The 4264-nt window shown below is 45.6% G+C and overlaps 1 long non-coding RNA gene and 1 other non-coding gene across 3 annotated transcripts; both read left to right on the top strand.

Moving 5' to 3' along the window:
* The first annotated feature begins 654 nt into the window (after nucleotides 1–654).
* LOC117550438 lies at nucleotides 655–3895 on the top strand. 2 transcript variants are annotated; one of them, XR_004569645.1, is made up of 8 exons: nucleotides 655–710; nucleotides 1491–1544; nucleotides 1939–2014; nucleotides 2464–2518; nucleotides 2690–2737; nucleotides 2972–3074; nucleotides 3309–3477; nucleotides 3711–3895. It is a non-coding gene; the product is annotated as an uncharacterized LOC117550438 (long non-coding RNA). The 2 variants fall into 2 exon arrangements; XR_004569646.1 differs by lacking the exon at nucleotides 2972–3074.
* Nucleotides 2075–2268, top strand: LOC117550488. The gene has a single exon (XR_004569659.1). It is a non-coding gene; the product is annotated as a small nucleolar RNA SNORA74 (small nucleolar RNA).
* Nucleotides 3896–4264: the final 369 nt, after the last annotated feature.

Here is a 4264-nt window from a genome sequence, read left to right as displayed (position 1 = left end):
TAAAATTCCATCCATCCATCCATCTTCTCCCGCTTATCCGTGGTCGGGTCGCGGGGGTAGCAGTTCCAGCAGAGAGCCCCAAACTTTCTTTTCCCTGGCGACATCAACCAGCTCTGACTGGGGGATCCCAAGGCGCTCCCAGGCCAGCGAAGAGATATAATCCCTCCACCTGGTCCTAGGTCTACCCCTTGGTCTCTTCCCAGCTGGACGTGCCTGGAACACCTCCCTAGGGAGGCGCCCAGGTGGCATCCTAACTAGGTGCCCCGAACCACCTCAACTGGCTCCTTTCGACGCGAAGGAGGAGCGGCTCAACTCCGAGTCCCTCCCTGATGACCGAACTTCTCACCTTATCCCTAAGGGAGACACCAGCCACCCTGCGGAGAAAACCCATCTCGGCCGCTTGTATCCGCGATCTCGTTCTTTCGGTCATGAAAGAACTTGTAAAATTACAATAAGGAATTATATTCAATGCTACATTTTATTTCAAATGTAGCGTACAATTATTTGGAGAAATAATTGGAGTTCTGTAAGATATTTTGTTGTTAAGAGGAGGACAGCCTAGTGGTAGCTCTGCTTAAAATACGATCTTTGGGCGAGCTTCCCCTCCCAAAATGCACCGCGGCATATACCCTATATAAGTCTCAGCGAGACTTCCGCCCAGTCTCTCAGTCTGGTGAAGAACTTTGCTCTGCGAACGAGTCCTAGCTGACGTGAGTACTTATAGAACACGTGTTTGGTTTGGAAACTGTTAGAACTCCCGCTGTTGGCTGTAGTTACATCAGCAATCAGCACTACAGAGTGAGCAGTTAGCGTAGTGTGACGCAGTTAAAGTTGGGCATTTAATTGCAAAAAGACGCGTAGCCTACATGTGATCTATTTGTCTGTCATTAATAGCTTGTTACTGCTTCAAAAAGTCACACTAAAGTGCAAACACAAGCACGTGAGTTAAATAAGGACTGCTGTTGGCTACACGATGTTCCAACATGAACACGTGTTTCAGTCAAACACGAGCTTTATTTTAATGGTAGCTTCTACCATCGTTATAGTTTCCATTTTGAATTGCTCTAAGCACACATCGTAAAAGTCGGTCAGTTCTGCTGATAAATGAGTTTTTCTCAGAATAGTTTGAAGGTAATTAATTGTATGCATAGTGCATAATTTCTCAGAACATGAAACCCCTTCTTTTTTTTAAATTAAGAATTATTCAGGAAATAAGTCCTGTGTATATATATATATATATAGTATGCATGGCTTGTTTGGGCACAGTGATCAACACTGAAGTTTGCCAGTTATGGCACCCTCTGGTGTCGGTGCAATCACAGTACTTAAATTAGTCTTCAGTAAACAGTTTAAATGCAGAGCACTTTCCAATTCATATCATTAGGGTAGATCAATGCTGCAGTTTCAGTGAGTGGAGAGTGAAGTAGCCAAATATTTTATACTGCCTTTTATCTTGTGGGCTATGTGTTTTAATCTGTTTCTCATTATAGGCATATTGACAATGGAAATCACATGACGGCGCTCGCTCCATGGGCTCAAAACAGGTGAACTTCACCATGCTCTGCAAATGTACCGATTTTAAATAGAATGCATTGAGTATGCTTAAGTGTCATCTGGAATATTTAAATGTGGTAAAGCAGGCTAATCCTTTAATTGTGTTAATGTAGAGACCATGTCATATTATTTATATACACGTTAACAATGTTTGGTTTGTTTAAAAACTGAACACGCCTTAGCTTAACGGACAGATCTTTCTGCATAAGACAGCCATGTGTAGTCGGGACTTGCAGCTCTGCTCATTTTCCATCAGCATATGCTGCCAGAAATCATACCAACTCTAAAGACTCCTTTTTTTTTAGAAAGTAATGAGTGTTGTCATCTCTCCACTAATGTGGCCTTCATCATTGGGCACCAAGTGATACTGATGTTCCCTTGCAGACATGCCCACATCCTGACCTACAACCATGTCCAAATGGCAGCTCTGGGATGGAAGCTGCTGCCTCTGGGACTGCAGGTAACACTGATGCATCATCCCTTCTGAAGCAGGACCCCCATGGTGCCTCCCCCTCCACCCCCCAGCACTAAGTCAGCTGACAGGCTGTGTGTCTGCTTCGGTGTTACAGTGCTGGCAGAGAAAGGCTCTGTGCTGCTCTCAGTGCGCAGACTCTGTTTAGAGGCTGTTGCTGCTGAGCGGCTGCAGAGCCGGGCCCCACGAGAGTGGCCTGTCCTGCACTCACGCAGGGCCGGCCTAGTGCGGGGCCGCACACCCTCATACTGACACACCACGGGAGGCTCTGGTGCTGTTCAAGTCCCATTTTAAAAGTAAAAAATGCAGATTGTAAGAACTATTAAATTGCAGTAACGTGGCTCAAAGGTCACGCTGCAGAACGCTTTATATTTTTAATTGGATAAATTGATCTGAACTCATTTACATTATTTAAAGACTTGTTTCCTGTGTTGCAGGTGGAGCCCCTAGAGGCTGCTCAGTGAGGGGCTCACATCATGCTGCTGACTGAAGGTGAGTGACTGAATCCGTTCAAATATTGAACTGAGTCTCATGCAATGATGACTAACAATGTAACACATCATGCAGACAAAACCATGGTGAACCATTAACCCTGAGCATAGCAGCCCTCTGTCAGCAGAGGACAGCACTGAGCTGCTTTGACTGACACTCTTCTTCTCTCAGGAGCCCGAGGAGCAGCAGGACCTGACTGGACTGGACTAAGCCTGGATAGTAAGTGCAGCTCAGTATCAGTGTGTGTACTGTAAACCAGTGTGTACTGCCATGGCAGAGCCTTCATCTCTGCTGTGGAATTTTAACATTGGAAGAGAAAGCTCAGGACTTTGGCACAGACTCAGTGAAAACCATTTACTAGAGCCTGACTTAAGACCTGATACAAACTTCTGTAATGTTGTACACTAAACTATTTCTGCAGGCTGTCTGCTGATACTGTGCTTTGTGTTTCAGTGTGATGCATCAGTCCACCTGTCGCCCCCCATGGTCCAGCACTGAGCTGCTTTGACCAACACTCGTCTTCTGAGGAGCAGCAGGACTGGACTAAGCCTGGATAGTAAGTGCAGCTCAGTATCAGTGTGTGTACTGTAAACCAATGTGTACTCTCATGGCAGAGCCTTCATCTCTGCTGTCGAATTTTAACATTGGAAGAGAAAGCTCAGGACTTTGGCACAGACTCAGTGAAAATAATTTACTAGAGCCTGACTTAAGACCTGATACAAACTTCTGTAATGTTGTACACTAAACTATTTCTGCAGGCTGTCTGCTGATACTGTGCTTTGTGTTTCAGTGTGATGCATCAGTCCACCTGCCGCCCCCCCAGTGGTCCAGCACTGAGGCTGCTAACAGGACTTAAACATTAGTTTAAGTCCTGTTAGCAGAGGACGGCACTGAGCTGCTTTGACCAACACTCGTCTTCTCCGAGGAGCAGCAGGACCTGCCTCGACTAAGCCTGGATAGTAAGTGCAGCTCAGTATTGGTGTGTACTGTAAACCAGTGTGTACTCTCATGGCAGAGCCTTCATCTCTGCTTTCGAATTTTAACATTGGAAGAGAAAGCTCAGGACTTTGGCACAGACTCAGTGAAAACCATTTACTAGAGCCTGACTTAAGACCTGATACAAACTTCTGTAATGTTGTACACTAAACTATTTCTGCAGGCTGTCTGCTGATACTGTGCTTTGTGTTTTCAGTGTGATGCATCAGTCCACCTGCCGCCCCCCATGGTCCAGCACTGAGGCTTTGAACAGGACTTAAACATTGGGTTTAAATGTCCTAAAGGAATTGCCTACCTTATCTACAGGAGATGATTGTCCTGTATAAACAACTTTGAAATGTTTATCATGTACACATATTCAAATATATGCTCTAGCATCAACTCTGTTGTCTGGTCTGATTTGTGAGTCTAAAAGTTGAGTGTCTTAAATCAGTGATGCAAATTCGTCGCTTTTTTAACGCTGATTTGGGTGACTTGTGTAATTCGTGGAGAACCGAAGAGTGGTTGTCATCTGAAAGGAGTGTAGACTAGAGCAGGGGTTCCCAAACTTTGCCGTGCCAGGGGCCCCATATAGCACTATCCTCTGGCGGGGACCTCCCTGTTGCAATATCTTTTTTTTTTAATGATGTGTACAAGTGCCCCCGGTGGAACATGCAGTGCGTTACCACTACATTTGGGGCCTTTCTGTCTGATCAAAGCTGTCACTCCGCTTTTTTGCCTGCCCATAGCCGCTGCCCCATCTGAGCACAC

This window comes from Gymnodraco acuticeps, unplaced genomic scaffold, assembly GCF_902827175.1.
Source record: "Gymnodraco acuticeps unplaced genomic scaffold, fGymAcu1.1, whole genome shotgun sequence".
Taxonomy (NCBI): Eukaryota; Metazoa; Chordata; class Actinopteri; order Perciformes; family Bathydraconidae; genus Gymnodraco; species Gymnodraco acuticeps.
Note: the sequence above shows the minus strand (reverse complement) of the source record. Positions and strands in the feature narration are given on the sequence as shown.